At 39.2% G+C, this 18,544-nt stretch overlaps 1 non-coding gene across 1 annotated transcript; it reads right to left on the bottom strand.

Moving 5' to 3' along the window:
- Positions 1-2,774: 2,774 nt before the first annotated feature.
- Positions 2,775-2,938, bottom strand: LOC137010064 (U1 spliceosomal RNA). The gene has a single exon (XR_010893143.1). It is a non-coding gene; the product is annotated as a U1 spliceosomal RNA (small nuclear RNA).
- Between the last annotated feature and the right edge of the window lie 15,606 nt (positions 2,939-18,544).

The following is an 18,544-nucleotide window of genomic DNA, read 5'->3' as shown; positions in this document are numbered from 1 at the left end:
GCAGAGCAAAGGCTGACAAAAACACTTAAAGTGGAGGAAGACAGAGAAAGTGTATAGAAAGCAAAAGCTGGTGAGGATAAGGAGAAGGGGGGAAAAAAGCAAAGTCAGCTGGGCTGCAGAGTCCGGAGGTTGTGAAGTGTTGCTTGTTTTCCTTGCTGAGTCCCACAAGGTTTCTCTGGAGCACTGACTTCAGTTGTTGGCGGGCAAGCAGTGCTGCAATCGAAACATCTGCTGTTCTGGCACCATCCTGCCCACTTTACCACTCACACGAGAGAGAGACAGGCAGACAGAGGAGAAAGTGAAGAGGAAAGACAGAGCGACAGGGCAGCAGTAGCAGAATACTAAAGCAGGAGTCGCTGTGAGCGCTCAGATCCCTCTGTCAACAGTCGGCCGCGTGAGCTCGACCCTGCAGCTGCAGCTCTGAGGGGGCTGCAGTCAGGACAGCTGCATTTGCATATCCCTCCCCAAACTCCTGCCTGAAATGAGACCCAGCAGGCGACAGCAGGGGTGAACCCGCTCACTTTATGTTTCTCTCAAAACAGAAACCCATCGAACTCCTCAAAAACAAGAGCACATTTTGAAAAATTAACCAATCTCCCCACTTGTTTATTTCAGTGCAGCTTTAATCTGTGGCTCAAGTGTAAAAGCATGCTGAGATTAGGAATATTTTCTTTGGGTTCCTCTGTGCCAAATCTACACCCCCCTTCATTGACCTCAGCCCATAACCTTCTCACGTGCCTGCAGCTATAAATCTCCAAACATTTCTTTTGCTCTGTGATTTTCCTTCATTTCTGCAGAAAAAAAAAAAATGTGAGCAGGCTCCATCTCTGCAACTCTTTCTGAGAGTAAAAGCCAAACTTTTGTGAAAATGTTTTCATGCAACTTTATGCTTTTCTTTTCTTTTTTTATTATGATTCTCCATGTCACTGTATCTAATATGACTCAAAGGGTTAGATCACCCAAAAATAAAAAAATCATCCCATAATTTACTTACCCTCAAGCCATCCTAGGTTTATATGACTTTCTTCTTTCAGCCAAACACAATCAGAGTCATATTAAAAAATATTGGCTCTTCCATGCTTTATAATGGGAGTAAATGGTACCCAAGATTTTGAAGCACAAAAAAGCTCATCCATCCATCATAAAAGTAATTCATATGGCTCCAAGGCTTGATAAAGGCCTTCTGAAAAGAAGCGGTGCATTTTTGTAAGAAAAATATCCATATTTATCAAATCATCAAGATTTGATTGAATTGTAAAAAGTGGGCTATAATATAATTGGTTAATCATTTTTGGCCACACATGGCCTTGGTTACATGATTTCATATGACATGACTTTTTTGATGGAAGTTGATTATGAATAATAATTGTGCTTTTTTGTAAACAGTTTCTGCTTAAACATGCAGTGTATGCATGCTGTTTCATGCTGTTACGTGCTTGATGTTATGGTGGGATTATTACGTAATGTGCAAAAAGCAGAATCTCACGGAAGGAGATCTGGATGAATATTTGGTTTTGATTTTGGTCTTTGTTTATTTTGATTTCCTTATGAATATAAATTTGGTTCTGTCTGATGTTTGATTATTGATATGTCTGACAGAAATCGTGTTTGGTTTTGTCGATTTCTTGTTTCATACATTTTCTTATTTATGCTGATAAATCTCTTTTTGTTGCAACCTACCAAGCTGACTATGTCCTCTGTTTCATTTGTCACGGCTTTGAGCCAGTCGTGACAATAGCTACCACAGGGTCATTTAGAAAACGGCTGTGGTCAAGTGCCCCCAAAAGCATATCGTCCCTAAATGAAAACTCAGAACTTTACAAAACTAGGTGAGCACCTGCGACACATGTAGAAAACGGGCATGGTTAAGTGCCCCCCTCAAGAGCCTATCATCCCTAAATGAAAACTCAGAACTTTGCAAAACCAGGTAGGCACATACAACACATGATTCCAAAAAGGGGCGTGCAAACGCGTATGGAGACTGAGCCACAGACAACAGGCGTGTTCGACATCGGCTGCGGCTGGATGTAACCGATTAGTGAGATTAGCCGCGTGCAGGCAGGGAGGAGCTGAAGACGGAGACGTGAAGTCGGACACATTCTGCTTCCCGTAGTGACGATCGCGCTGTGTTTGCATCGGTTTGCATACTTTATCACAGCTGAAGTGAAATAAATGCAATAGTTGACTAATACACTGATGTTTCAGAAACCTTTTCATTCAAAACTTTATGTACTGCATAGCGTCTGTTTTTACAAGAATAAAGTTCAACATAAGCATATGTTATTTAAATAACAATGTAGTGGGGTCTTTGTTTTTTATCCATTTTATTTTGATAAACATGACACAATACAACATCGCGACTACATGAAAAGAGCTTTAACTGTTATAAAAACACAGATTTTTGAGCATTAGTGGAGCTGAAGGCGTGACAATAAACACGAAACACGTGTGATTGTTATCATGGGGTGAATCCGGCCAATCATGAAACAGCTGTGTCATCAGCGCTCGTGCAGCTCCTCTTGAGAAACTGCACTGGCTAACTCAGGCAGCTGATCTCGAATCGCTCTCACGGTACGGTTAAAGCCATACGTCACAGTCACATGACTTCAGCACTGTCTCAAGTCGGACAACATTTCTTACCGGCACGCACTGCTTCAAGTCCACCGCCGATCGGTCTTTGCGGCGCTGCATCAAGTCGAACAAGCCTAATGCTACGACTGTTAAAAACCACAGGTTCTCTCAGCACCACCTAATCTGCTTTCAACCAGTATGTCTAGGGGAAAGCGCGAACGCAGTCACCCACTACCATAAATTATGCAGTCGAGATTCCCACATTTGGGGAAATCGCAGGGTTCAGCACAACCGGAGTGCAATGGCCGAGCCTCACCCTGGGTGAACCACCTTCCTGATCATGGTGTCTCCCCTGCCAGGAAAGTATGAGTCCCCAGGCCTCCAGTCAGAGGCTACCCTATCCCTCTTTGCCATCCTCATCAACGGTGACCCCCCTCCCCCACCCCAAGCAAAGGAAGGGCGTGTCCCATTACTTGACTGCGATTACCGTGACCATGCCTTCAAGCCGGCAAACTGCCAAGCACTTACAGGTGATGGTCATATAATTAGAATATCATCAAAAAGTTTATTTATTTCACTAATTCCATTCAAAAAGTAAAAAAAGCAAAAAACATGAAACACTTGTGGAGCGTAACAATGCAGTTATAAATTATATACCATAAGACCAGGGACAGTTAGGCCGCGTGTCCACCAAAGTGTTTTTAGCCAGGTGAAAAGCTGGACGCTCTGCTGAAAACACCTAGCTGTGAGCGCTTGAGAGCGCTTCAGCAGCCCAATGTTTTTTTCAGTTGAGATACTTTGTTGCTATGATATGGAATATCTGTAGCACTGTTACTTGTAACTGATTTTGCAGATAATTTGTTTCAAAATAAAAACGTCGACACAATGTAGAGTACTTGATATGTATGTTCGGAACCAGCATTATTAATTTCTCATCCATTTTGTTCCGTTTTCCACTTGTTGTTGTCATTGTACAGCAAGAATGTTGTGACAGTTGGTTGGTGTTGTATTTTTCCTACCTCACCACCTCACCACCATCCTGATTGGATGACTGGCTAAAAAGTGACAGTGATGAACGCAGTGTTTTACTCAAAGTTGAAAATTCTTCAACTCAAGGCGACTGGTAAAAAATGCTGAGCTCTCAGTGCTTGAGCATGAAAAAGACGCTCAGCGCCTCATTATGCTCCTGCCATTTAAAAAACGTGGCGCTCCCATTGAAAACAATTGGAAAAGTACGATAGCCACTGGGGGGGAAAAAATGCTTTGGTGGACACACGGCCTTAGAAAGGAGATAGAGATGATTTGATTTTGTGTTGTTTTACAACACCAGGAAGACCAAACAAACAGACAGAACTGGTTTGGTAAGTATCAGAAATGTATAATTTTATAAACTGATTCATGAGGACAGGATTTGGACCTGATCTCCACCAATCAATCAGTGACCAAACGACTGGAGATGCAGTTTTAGGTTATTGTGGGGCATGACAAGACAGTATGTTACTGGATCAGAAGTATTTCCTCATCCACTAACAGCTGCTCAATGTTTACTAAAACCAGAGGAAAAGCACTTCTCTCATAGGTGTCAGGAGATCACATTTACAGTGTCATGTTTGCTTTTCATTCACACAAAATTATCTAAAGCAAAGAGCACCAAGCAGTCTTATTTGCAGAAAGTTCTTGCAAGAACGCACCAATGGAAAGAGACCAAACACACTCAGTTTTACTTACATATACTGATGACAAACTTGATGTGAAAAGTTCAGTTCATACTCAAAAAACATACCCTTTTGAAAAAAATGTGTTCTTAATTTTATTGAATTTGTGCTTGTAGTGTTCTTCAAATATTAAAAGTATATTTAAAAAAAAAAAAAAAAAACCTGTACTTACGCAGATAATATAATATTGATAATAAAATAAAAGTCCACACAACCTTCTTAAAATTGCAGGTTTTTGAGATTTAAAAAACAAATCTAAGGTAAATTATGTCAGATCTGTTTTCACCCTTAATGTAATAATGAATTTTGGAAATACTTCTGTATCCTTCTCCTGGTTGGTACCTCTTCACAATAAGATCTCACCACATCCTCTATGATCCCATCTTCAGCAATAAGGTACGATCAAGTTTTTTTTGCAACCAGGCAATTTTAAGTTTTTATTTTTTCCCCCTTGAAAGTTTCTGTTTGTTAGTAGAATTTTCATTTAATTTAACTGCAATTAAAATGCAGTTAAGTGTCTGAAAATATTCCATTTTGTACTTGTAGTAAGTGTAAGCTTTTAAATTATATTATAACGGGAATTCTTTTTTTTTAAAAAAAATAAAAAATATCCTAAAGTGTACTTCTTTTTCACAAGTGTAGACCAGGTATTAATTCATTAATGTAATGCCCCTGAGTCTACCAATTAAGATTAAACTAGACTTTACATAGTGGCAGTCATCTGTCAAATTCAAAAAAGGACCATAAAAGTGGTCCATAATTTTGTGCATTATTCTTCATCTTCTGACGTCCTTCTTTGTGTGATGAGCATTAAGTTGGTCACTGATAAACTTCCCCTCCAGCAAAGAGACTAACTGGAGAATTCAGAAGATTCAGAATATAGCACACAAACTGAATCGACATTTTAATGATAGTTATGCTGCTTTTGGGGTGTTTTTAGAACTTGATACATTATGAACTGTGGTTAAGACATTCATGATACATTTCTAGATTGATACAACTGATAATTTTAAACCACAAATTACATTTTTTCACCCTGGGTCATTATAGTTTGGTGTTTTTTTGGACTGAGCAAGTTTTTTGAAAACAATGTAAAAAGTATCAGGTCACGTATGTAACCATGGTTCCCTGAGAGGGAACAAGATGCTGCATCAAGCACTTTGGGAATGCCTCTGCGTGATTGCGTTGTGAAGCACATGTGAATTCAGTCCAATGGCGTGACGGAACATCATAGATGGGTGACGTCATGACCAGGAAACTATAAAGCACACCTGAACCAAACAGTGTTAGCTTCTGGAAAGTCAAAGTAAGTCGGTCACAGGCATGCTGGGAGTATGGCAACGTGACGCAGCGTCTTGTTCCCTCTTAGGGAACCATGGTTACATACGTAACCTGAGACATTCCCATTCAAGGGAACTCGCACTGCATCAATTGCTTTGGAGACTAAATACCTACACCGTCATAAAACCAAGTGTCTGTCTGTGTGAAATTGGATGCGCACACTAAGACACAAGCACTTTTGACCCTGGGGTCAAGGCCCAGTTTAGGTTATAAAACCTAATGAAGGTGTGAGGCGAGGACCACCCTGCCTCATCACAAACTTCCTGGAGGGAAACTCCAGAGAGTAATGCCAGAAAGGCAGCCATACTCCGAGTAGAGTGGGCTTGGACCTTGAGAGGTGACGGTTGGCTGGACAACTCATAAGCCAGCGAGAAAGCCTCAACTATCCACTTGCTTAATGTATGCTTAGATACAGGGTGCCCCTTATGTGGGGACCCGAAACAGAAAAACAGCTGATAAGTCTTACGCCAGAGGGCAGCTCTGTGGACGTAAGCCTCCAAAGCCCTGACAGGACAGAGCAAATTAAGTTTTTCCTGGTCTGGATCCTGGAACAGAGGAAGACAGAAGGCCTGCAGCATAATAGGGCCCGCTACATTAGTGGGGACCTTAGGAAGTCATCTTCTATTGTTTTTAACAGTGTGATAAAATTAAGGTTAAATAAGTCAGAAAGGTTCTGGGAAATGTTTATTCCTAAATATGTAATATTGTTTAGTGTTAGCGTGTCCTGTATACTAGTGTCCTGTGAGTTATATTCAGTGGTACAATTGTTGATTTGGTCCAGCTTATGGAATAGTCTGATATATAAGAGTATTTGTTGATGACGTTAATTATTTCTGAAAGTGATGTTTTGGGATTTTGTAGAAAAAGTAATAGGTCATCTGCATATAAGGAAATTTTATGATTAGTGTTGTTTGATTAAAAAAACTCCAGAGATGTTATCATTCTGTCTTATTGCAGCGGCAAGTCGTTCTATAAATAAAGCGAAAAGTAATGGAGATAAGGGACACCCTTGTCGAGTCACCACCCTGCCTTGACAGGATGTCTGCTTTGTGATTCATACGCCCCAGAATCTATACTGCTCTGACTGACAGTAGCTTCCCCTGGGCCCACAGGAGGATCTGGTGTGCCAACTTGCATAAGGGGCGCGAACGCAGACCCCCCTGATGATTTATATAAGAGACCACCGCCGTATTGTTTGTGTGGACCAACACATGATGGCCCCTGAGATCTGGGAGGAAGTGTTTGAGTGCCAGGAACACAGCCATCATCTCCAACTGGTTTATGTGCCAGGAAAGACCTTGAGCTGAGCGACCACTCATGATCGCCCCCCAGCCAGTGAGGGACGCATCCATCATATGTGTTACGCGACGACAAGGAACTCCCAACACCGGCCCTGGGAAAGAAACCCAGGTTTTTTTCTACACAAGCATGAAGGCATTGCCGCGTGATCTTGATCATGCAAAACGGATTTCCCCTTTCCCCTTCCCCATCAGACCTAACAGTCTCTGAACCTGTTTCACAGTGAGTGACTGGCCTAGCTTCAGCTTGTTTATGGCTGTGAGAATCGCCTCTACGTGAACAGGAGATAGACGTGCTTGCATCAAGACCGAATTCCAAACTACACCCAGAAAAGAGGTTTTCTGAGCTGGAGATAGTACACTTTTCTTTAGCCCAGATGCTTCATGTGGGCGAGAACAGCATCTCAATGCTGAACCACCAACTCCTCTGACTGTGCCAGGATCAGCCAGTCGTCTATGTAATTCAACATGCAGATGCCCTGGAGTCGCAACGGAGCTAGAGCTGTATCCATGCATTTTGTGAAGTCGCGGGGTGATAAAGCTAGGCCGAAGGGAAGAACCCGATATTGGTACACTTCGCCCCGAAAGTGAAACTCAGGAACTTCCTGTGTTGAGGAAGGATGGATATATGAAAGTATGCGTCTTTCAGATCTATCGTGACAAACCAGTCCTCGGACCTGATCTGTGACACGATTTGTTTCAGATTTAACATTCTGAACTTGAGCGTCTTGACAGAGTGATTTAATAGGCACAGATCTAGAATAGGATGCAACCCTCCATCCTTTTTCAGAACTATGAAGTATCGGCTGTAAAACTCTGACTCCCTGCTGGGAGAAGGAACCCGTTCTATAGCTTCTTTTCACAGGAGAGTCTGTACTTCTTGTTCCATAACCAGAGCCTGCTCAGGGCTCACCTTGGTTGAAGAAAACCCCATTTAACCTGGGTGGTTGCAATCCGAACTGAATTCTGTACCCAAATTCTATTGTGTGCAGGACCCATTGAAATACATTTGACAGAAGTTTCCATGCTGCCAGAAAGTCTACTAAGGGAATCAGTCTCTCGAGACTGACCTCTGGTGTTAGATGTGTGACCAGCCCGGTGCCCTGAAATGGTGAACCGGCAGGGAGCAACTGAACTGGCCACTTTTGACCCCTCCTTGGAGGGATCGAATATTCCAGCACCACTACGTTGCTGGGTGGACACTGAGATATGCGTTCACTGAGAACCGCTGTGCCCTGAAGCACACAAGGTGGCAGGGTTGGTAGAATGGCCACCTGAGGGCACCAGGGGGAGACGGGCACTGTATAACGAGGTGAAAACGAATCACCCCAGAGGGGACTGCCCTCTAAAGCCCGACACAACTGGTGTCAGGGCTTCTTTCCTGAAGCCTTCCTCTAGATAATGACGGTCCTCAGATCCGTCTTACCCTTAGAAGGCTTCGGTTGTGAGCACTGCCCCACCGCCCAGTCTTTCTGTGGCGGGGCACGGGAAGCAACGCTCACTGTCTATTATGCCCTGTGAGAGGAGCTCATACTCTGCGTTTGAGCAGAGCAGAGTTTCTTCCCCGCCGCTCTCAGGTCTCAGGGGCTGCTCCCACCCAGCAGCCCCTGAGACCTGAAAGCGGCGGGGAAGAAACTTTTGGAACGCCGCCGCCTGCTTCTTAGCTTCCTCACACCTCTTGACGACTGTGTTTTTACTGAGTCGCCGAAGAGGCCAGGCAGCGTAAGCGGGGCGTCCAAAAGGAAAGATCTGTGTCTCTCCTTTATATCAGCGAGGTTGAGCCACAGGTGCCTCTCCGTAGCTACCAGGGCTGCCATAGACCGCCCAAATGACTTGCCGGTCTTCTTGGTAGCACGGAGAGACAGATCGGAAGCTTTTCATAGCTCAGTGAAAGACTAACTTCCCCACCCTCATCAAGGTCTTTAAGCAGGTCGGCTTGGTATGCTTGGAGTATGGATATCATGTGCAAGCATGCCGCTGCCTAACCTGCTGCTGAGTATGCTTTACCCACTAAAGCAGATGATGTTCTCTCTTCAGGGGAGAGATAGCTCGCAAGCGTCTCTTCCACCCGAGGCATCTCTCCATAACCATGCTTTGTTATGAATATAACAAGCTTATGTTCAATCTGGCAACAGCTCTAGTCACAACATCCACAAGCTCCTCATAAGCTTGTGTGTGAGGTGGCGAGTCCTCAACATCACAAGCATTGATGTAGACAACGTCTAATTCCTCAGAACTAGATCGCTGCAGCACCAGTGCTTCACCAGGGGCAGAAGAAACCGCAGACCATGCTTCTACCTCCTGAAGTGAAGTGCTGGATCCTGCAGGTAAAGGCAGAGAAAGGGCAGGGCCCATCTCTAACCCCTCTGCAAGATCCATTTGCGAGCTCCACGACGCAAGCCTTTGCTGTGCCTCAGCAGCAGCGGGACCCGAGCTGCGGGGAACACGAGCCGAACCGCTTTCCTCAAAAAGTGACAGGTGGGAGTGGAGCGTCTTGAGAGACAGCTGTTCGCGGTCTGAATTGCTGATTACTCGCTATTATAACTTGTCTTTTCTGAGTGCTTGAACAACGTGATAGACAAACAACAGTAAATAAGACAGACAAATTTACAGAGAGCACTTACTGAAGACGCAGATGCTAACACTGTTTGGTTCAGGTGTGCTTTATAGTTTCCTGGTCATGACGTCACCCACCTATGACATTCTGTCACACCATTGGACTGATTTCACATGTGCTTCAAGACGCAATCACGCAGAGGTGTTCCCAAAGCGCTTGACGCAGTGCAAGTTCCCTTGAAAGGGAATTCTGTTATTTTTTAGTTTTATGAGAGGGAGAAAATGTCTGTCAATCAGAAAGCACACTGTTCGAGCTCAGGCCTCAAGCTCATAACCTAGTAATTATAATCAATTATTTAATAGAAATATATATACAAAGTTTGCCCACCCTGTTACATGACAATTTTCCAATGCAAAGTGTAACAGGTGCTGCGTCCCAATTCGCCTACTTATACTACGTCCTAAAAGTATGTACTCTTTTTGTAAAGAAAAAGTACATACTTTTGAGTGTGTAGTAGAAGAGTATGCAAGTTTTGGGACATACTACCTCGTCATAACTGCGTCTTTAACGGACGTTCTGTTGCTTAGTTACTCAACCTGTAACTGTTTAAACTACCGTGTCAATCATCATGTCACAGTTAAAATCCTCCACATTTAAATTAAATTTATTTTCCTACCGTTTCGGAGAGAAATGTAGTCGCACGTTGATCTGCCAGTCATGGGTCTTTCATGCAGAGAACTCTCCTCATCTTTGCATAATGATGCATTTAAAAGTTAATGACCAAACACATCGTTATAAAAGTTCACAATGCTGTTGCAGATGAAATATAATGTGGATAACATTTAATAAATATCTTTTTGTCAGGTTAGACACTGCTTATTAATCATTCAAGCCACTTTATCTTAATCGTCGTACCTCGCACGTCCGTCATGTTTGTAGTTTTTTAAACACTTTTTATTCGTATTTGTAGTTCTAATCGAATCCTCGTCCACAACGCAATGTGTTATGGGCAATATTAGCCGTTAGAAGTGTGCACGGATCTGCACTTCGAATTCTAACCGGAAAAAGTACACCATCCGGGTATCTTTGGAATACTCATTTCAACATACTACGATTTGGGACATACTAATTCTTTTTTCGAATACTATTTAGGATGCATAGTATGCGAATTGGGACGCAGCAAGGGTCTACATGTTATGTTTAGCACTGTTAGATAAGTCTTCTAAAAATGAGGAAAAGAGAGAAAAGCTTATTACTAAAACTTACTTTGTTCTTGGAGTTGCTTTCCCTCTAAAGAAATTGTTACTTCTAGCAAGTCATGTGATTTAGGACATATGCTTAAAGGATTAGTGCACTTTCAAATAAAATTCTCCTGATAATTTACTCACCCCCATTTCACCCAAGTAGTTCATATCTTTCTTTCTTCAGTCGAAAAGAAATTAAGGTTTTTGATGAAAACATTCCAGGATTATTCTTCTTATAGTGGACTTCAATGGCCTCCAAACTGTTGAAGGTCAAAATTACAGTTTCAGTGCAGCTTCAAAGGGCTTTAAATGATACCAGACGAGGAATAAGAGTCTTATCTAGTGAAATGATTGTTCATTTTCGAAAAAACAAATACAACTGTATATGCTTTATAAACACAAATTATCGCCTTGCACATGCTTCCGCTATCTGTATTCTTCAAAAAGCGTACGCTGTATGTCCTAAGCCTTCTCTATTCTACTTAAGGAAACCACGTGGCACCGCGTTCGTTCCGTAAGGCGATCATTTGTGTTTATAAAGCATATACAGTTGTATTTTTTTTCGGAAATGACCGATACAATATGTTTTATAATTAATTGCATGCCATTTATCAACACAAGCCATCCAGAATTTAATATGATATTCTAAAATCGATCTAGCAGTGTGTGTCAAACAAGTGTCTCACAGCAGCTGCCGAGTGAATGCACAGAGTTAACATTATAACATAATTTTCGACACTCTCAAATGTATCTAATATGATAAACAGAGCTGCGTTACCTCATACTCATGACCGGAAAAGCAGAAGCGGCACCAGCAACTGCAGCATAATAAAAGTTCCGCTGCTCGTGAGGCGTGTGATGCGCAATCGCTCCAGTGGCCTCATTCAGCTCATTCGGTCCTGCTCTGCTTCATACTACAGTAACGTTAATAATCGCATCCATGAACATGATTTCTTCCTGAGTCCTATCCCGATTGTTTCCACCGTCTGTTGAGGTAAAGACCACATGTCCCAAGATTTCACGCTCAAACTTGCCGTCATCAAGCTACGCCTTTGTTTTGAATAGGCCTCTAGCGACCTCTAGCGGACACAATTTTTACATATTGCACGTTTAAGTTGAGAAACATGATTGGGGACATGGGAATTTGTGGAAACAACCATGTGGCTTGAAAGCTGATAAACGTTTTATGCCAAACTGTTGGAATGACCCTCTCCTACATCACTTTGTGAAACACAATGCCCGTAAACATTCAGTCTATACATTTAAATTATTTAATTTAATTGTGTTCAGTCATTTTATTATTTAGTTCTCCGGACTCCTCACCACCCATGAACCATGAAACATCTGTGAATAGTTTCAGATAAGCACACTTATCTCTACTGCAAAATCACTTCCATGCACAGATGAGAAATGTACTTTCATTAACATATTTGCAGTGTATTGTTCACCACATGAAAATGTTAATACATAGCAGACATGTAGAAAACTCACATGGTCACTGTTTTCTGACTGCAGCGAGGGATTTAATTTAATGCAATAACCCCCCAAATGCAGTGTAATTTTTAAATCGGGTGTCTCTGCGGATTTTTGAAATGTGACCCGAACTGACAAGTTGTTAAAAGAACCACAGATTTATAGAGAATGTGTAAAACATGAGCTAAAGACAATGCAAACACATTCACACACACTACACATGAGCACACCACTGTCCTGTGTAGGGAGAAACTGAAGAGTGATCTATTATATTGAAAATGATACTGATACCTTTCTCTACAGAAATGAGGCCCATTTCTCCCCAGTATACTTTTTTACTCTCATTTCTTTACAGCAGTTGTTCTGAAACAACCTTTGGAAGGACACCAGAGAAATGACAGAAGCTATTTAACAAAGCAGTTGCTGGCCAAATTTTTCTAATGGTGACCTGCTCCCCATCAAATGAAATAAAAGCTGAGAAGACATGACAACTATATTGGTTTAATAATGTGGGCATGTTGACAGATCCAGTCATAACATGTTAAATCATGAAAAAGGTAAATTGCCCTGTGTACACATAACAGAGGAGGAGATCTGCGATAGCTGGAGAGAGCTACGAGTTAGTATTTCATCTCAGTGATGCCTGACCCTTCAGAAATGTGTGACCTGTATGCATGAACTGCTAAAATGTGTATAATGTACCTTTAATGCACTGTCTGGATAAAAAAAAAAAATTGTAATGCCTCTTGTGAAGAAAGTGTAATACCTCTCACAGTTCAAAACCGTTCCGCTACATCCTACTCCTTCCGTATTCAAATTACAAAAAAGTAAGTTAAGTAAGTTGAATATGGAAGGTGGTCTGGCAGAAACTAGATATTTTACTTTATAACTTGTTAAATAGGGATATTTTACACAAACGCATCGCTTAGATTCAGAAGGACTTTATTAACCCCCCGGAGCCGTGTGGAGCAAGTTTATAAAGGATGGATGCACTTTCTTGAGCTTCATACTTGTTGGTCCTGTTCACTGCCATTATAAAGCTTGGACGCGTCAGGATATTAATATAACTCCAACTGTGTTCATCAGAAAGAAGAAAGTCATACACACCTAAGATGTTTTAAGGGTGAGTAAAGCTTGGGGTAATTTTCATTTTAAAGTGAACTGATCCTTTAATATCTGCTAACACTTTATTTTGATGCTCCCCAACAGACATTCGGTAATAACTAACATGGGTAACACTTTATAATAACTGCACACTATGAAGCATTAGTTAAGCATTAGTTAATAGTTAATTAATCACTTATAAAGCATTAATATACATTAGTAAGTAGTTTATAAATACAGCTATAATTGCTTTATTCTTGATTTATAAGCATATCTATAATGTGTTTAATAATTGTATTTTCATACTTTACTAATAATCAATTTATTATTTCTAAATTAAGTATTACATTATTTACAAACCAGTTATTTAGGAGTTGTCAGTAGTTCATTTAGTAAGTGTAAGTAAATGATTAATAAACTATTTAAACATTCATTTATACATCTTATTATTTAGACACATAGTAATAGTTACTTAGTGTGTTAGTAAATGTTTTATTAACACATATTCCTACTGCAATTCATGATTAATTCAGGTAATTATAAAACATTTAGAAGTAGTCAGTTAACTATTTTTGTGAGCTCATCTAAAGTGAGGACTATTTATGCTTTGTAAAGCTTTTATAAATGAGATTTAAAGGTTCAGTGATCTTCTACACTGCTGTTCTCTAATTTTTAAAGTTAGTACTGAGGTAGTTTTGACACTAGGAATATGTTAATAAAGCATTTATTAAAACACTGAGTAACTAATACTATATGTATAAATAATAAGATGCATAAATGTACATTTAAATATTTTATTAATCATTTACTTACACTTCCTAAATGATCTTATGAACCACTGACAACTCCTAAATTACTGGTTTGTGAATAATGTAATACATAATTTAAAAATGATAAATTGATCATTAATAAATTATGAAAATACAATTATTAAACTCATTATAGATATGCTTATAAATCAAGAACAAAGCATTTATAGCTGTATTCATAAATGGCTTACTAATGTCTATTAATGTTTTATAAATGATGAATTAACTATTTACTAATGCTTAACTAATGCTTCATAGCGTGAGTTATTCTAAAGTGTTACCCTAACATGTTACTATAACATACTGTTATTACTGTATTTGTTAATCTTTGTTAACGTTAGATAATAAAAAAAATATGGGTAACACTTTACAATAACAGTACATGAATAACCATGAACTAATACCTAAATTAATAGTTACTTCAACATGAACTCATGATTAGTTAAGATATGAACTAATGAAGACTGATCCTTAACTACGACAGGAGTCATAAGGATTCATGCATGAAAACAGAAGCCTTAACTACGCGTTAATACATGTTTGATAATTAATGCATTAATTAACATTTAGGGGTAAACTAAATAAATCAGCCTCCGTAAGAGTAAACAAGAAGTACTCTGAATTTGAATTAAACGTGATTTAATACTGTCATAATTTACACTGTAATATCATAATCTGCCATCTGCAGCTTTGTGACAAATAATTGCAATGACACATGATTATTTAGCCATTAATTACATAGATCTGTCTAAACAAAAGTGGAAAATAGACTAACTACCACTAATAAATTTAATTTGATCTAAACCGTTTTCTGATTTTTATAGTTCATTTATATTTAGTCATAGCTAAATAGTCATAGTTTATTCCCGGAACTAAAGTATGTAGAGTTTGTATCTGGCGGGACACTCATTAGTGGTGCATGCTAGGTGTTCTCTTGGCGCGTTTGTTGTGTTGCTGGCATTTTAAACTAATAAATGTTGACTGCTTTGGTAAGCCGAATTAATAATTAAAGACATATTTACATGTATGTTTTATTGGGGTTTTCAGGAGGTTATGTGCAGTTATTAACTGTATTTGTATTTTTGTCGTTTAAATGTATATGATTTGATTAGCATTAGCTTGTGGACGCGCGCTATTTTACATGTAAATGTGCCTTATGTGTGTCTTTACAGGTATGTTTATGGCTTGCTTTCAAGTCCATATATGTTTAATTATATAAATAAAAATAAAATACAAATACTTTTTATTTTAGTTTTTTTGTACCGGGGTGTAAAGGAATAAGGATGGCACTCTATAGTGTTTATTCATATATTAGTTAATGATGTGTGATATGTGCATCATGTCATGACTTTACTTGAGGGGGCACAATCATAATTAACTCATTATTAACTAAGCATATACTAACATCAACTAATGGTTTGTTAATGTATACTTATGTCATGACTTTACTTGAGGGGGCACAATCATAATTAACTCATTATTAACTAAGCATATACTAACATCAACTAATGGTTTGTTAATGTATACTTATGTCATGACTTTAATTGAGGGGGCACCATCATAATTAATTCACTGTTAACTACTTACCAAATTCAGCTCATGATTATCATTAACTTACTATCAAATACACTTGTACTAACACAACTATATAAGTACTCAGTCCAGTTAAGTGATGTTGTGTGACTTTTCAAAAAGTCAGATAATGGAGGTACAGTATATGATCACGGCCTGTGTCTGGATGGAGAGTGAACTTCTGAATCTGATCCCAGCAAACGTTCCCTGACCTTAGCTCATGTTTCCTGTTTGGTTATTTTTTTGGGAACCGATTCCTCAGGAACTGATGTAAGTCACAGTAGTTTAGTTTGATAGGAAAGAATATCACAAAACAGATTAAGACCTTTTAAGATAGTGTATTTAAATAGTGTATTTAGTAGTTTATGTGTTTGATAAGGAGGATCAGTGAAAATAATTACAAACTAATCCTGTGCCTTTCAGTAATGTTTATAATGAAGCTGCTGATGTCAGTAGTTTAAATTCTGACAATAATAAATTGTTTAAATTTATTTCAAAGTCCAAATATGTATTATTCCTTCTTATAGAGACTGTTTGATTTAGTTTACCCTAAATGTTAATTAATGCATTAATTATCAAACATGTATTAACGCGTAGTTAAGGCTTCTGTTTTCATGCATGAATCCCTATGACTCCTGTCGTAGTTAAGGATCAGTCTTCATTAGTTCATATCTTAACTAATCTTGAGTTCATGTTGAAGTAACTATTAACTCAGGTATTAGTTCATGGTTATTCATGTACTGTTATTGTAAAGTGTTACCAAAATATGTTCATAGTTTGTTCATGTTAGTTCACAGTGCATTAACTATGTTAACATTTACAACTTTTGATTTTAATCGAGTCAGTTAGTTCAGTCAGGCCACGTTGGCATAGTGCTGCGCTGACGCGGTCAGATGTCAAATCGCTCCGATCACTACCATTCTTCTATTAGACACGGGACATATATACGCAGGGGTTAAATTGAGATTTGTTATGGGGGGCGCTCTGTGGTTTTAGGGGTGCATGTGTAATGCGAAGACTACAAAATCAAATCAATTGACAAACTAAAATATAACAAGTTGCTATGAACACTAAAATGTGTCATTTACTTGTTAGAGTAAAAAAGTAGCTTTTCTGAAAAACAAAAACAAATTGTGTGTTGTAAATATAATTATTGAAACTATAGGGCTGTTACCAAATTAAATAATTCACACTGAAAAAGTACAACTGCATTCAATAATGTTATGAGATTCTTTAAATATTTTTGAACATACAAATAAGAAATGTTGGTGGGAAATTTATACTTTTAAACATGAAATTAAACCGCCAGTAGATGGCGGCAAGTGGCCGTATTAATGAGTGAGCCACTGATTCATTTATTCAAACGATTCATTCAAAAGGCTGAATCAAGAATGACGCAGTTGTTTATGATTGGGCTATTAAATCTTCACTCAACCGATTAGATTTCGAAAAAGTCCCAAATTCAGTATCTCCGAAAATTAGAATATTACTTAAGACCAATACAAAGAAAGGATTTTTAGAAATCTTGGTCTACTGAAAAGTATGAACATGAAAAGTATGAGCATGTACCTTTTGCCTGAATTACTGCAGCAATGTAGCGTGGCATGGAGTCGATCAGTCTGTGGCACAGCTCAGGTGTTATGAGAGCACAGGTTGCTCTGATAGTGGCCTTCAGCTCTTCTGCATTGTTGGGTCTGGCATATCGCATCTTCCTCTTCACAATACCATTTTCTATGGGGTTAAGGTCAGGCGAGTTTGCTGGCCAATTAAGAACAGTAAACTGGAACTCTATGCACATGCATGTGTGTTAGCAAAGTGCGCTAGCCGTTTCTTCTAGTTGGCATGATGAATCAAATACTAAAGCAGGCTGAAGTAAAACACAGCAACAGGTAAGGATTTAAAACATTTTTCAAAGGGTCATATTTTTCTGAGCTTCTTTGCCAGACAAAATACAGCAACTACATAGAATAGATGCTAGCTTTTTAAAGTGAACTCCTGCCTTGTGGAAGCATAATATGCCATTGTATTGTCATTGTGTTTGTTTTTAACTGTCACGGGACCCTTCACTTACTGTTTTACCCCTTTCTTTCATGCTGCATCAAAGAAACCATGACAGTCATTTCAGGTACCTACTAACTATGCATACAATATGTTGATTCGTGCTTTATAGAGAAGAGAAATGAGCATTATAATATATGGTGACTGGTTCAATGAGTTTTGTTCGGGAACTTGATCGATATGGAACTTCATTGATATAAAATGGATATGATGAACTACGTACAGTGGTGCTCAGAATTATTGGCACCCTTGGTAAATATGATCAAAGATGGCTGTAAAAATAAATCTGCATTGTTTATCCTTTTGATCTTTAATTCATAAACTTAGCAAAAATCTAACCTTTCATTGAAGAAAAAGAATTGAAAGTGGGGGGAAAGTCATGAAATAAATGTTTATATCCAAAACACGTTGGCCACAATTATTGGCACCCTTTTATTCAATAGTTTTTGCAACCTCCTTTTGCCAAGAAAACAGTTCTGATTCATCTTCTATAATGCCTGATGAGTTTGGAGAACACCTGACAAGAGATCAGAGACCATTCCTTCATGCAGAATCTCTCCAGAACCTTCAGATTCCCAGCTCCATGTTGGTGTTTCTTCTCTTCAGTTCACTTCACTAATTTTCTTTATGGTTCAGGTCAGGAAACTGGGAAGACCATGGCAGAAGCTTCATTTTGTGCTCAGTGACACATTTTTGTGTTGGTTTTGATGTTTGTTTTGGATCATTGTCCTGATGGAAGATCCAACCATGGCTCATTATAGGATTTCTAGCATAAGTCAGGTTTTGATTTTTTATCTGTTGA

This window comes from Chanodichthys erythropterus, chromosome 20 (assembly GCF_024489055.1).
Source record: "Chanodichthys erythropterus isolate Z2021 chromosome 20, ASM2448905v1, whole genome shotgun sequence".
NCBI lineage: Eukaryota > Metazoa > Chordata > Actinopteri > Cypriniformes > Xenocyprididae > Chanodichthys > Chanodichthys erythropterus.
This window is presented reverse-complemented; position numbering and strand designations above follow the sequence as displayed.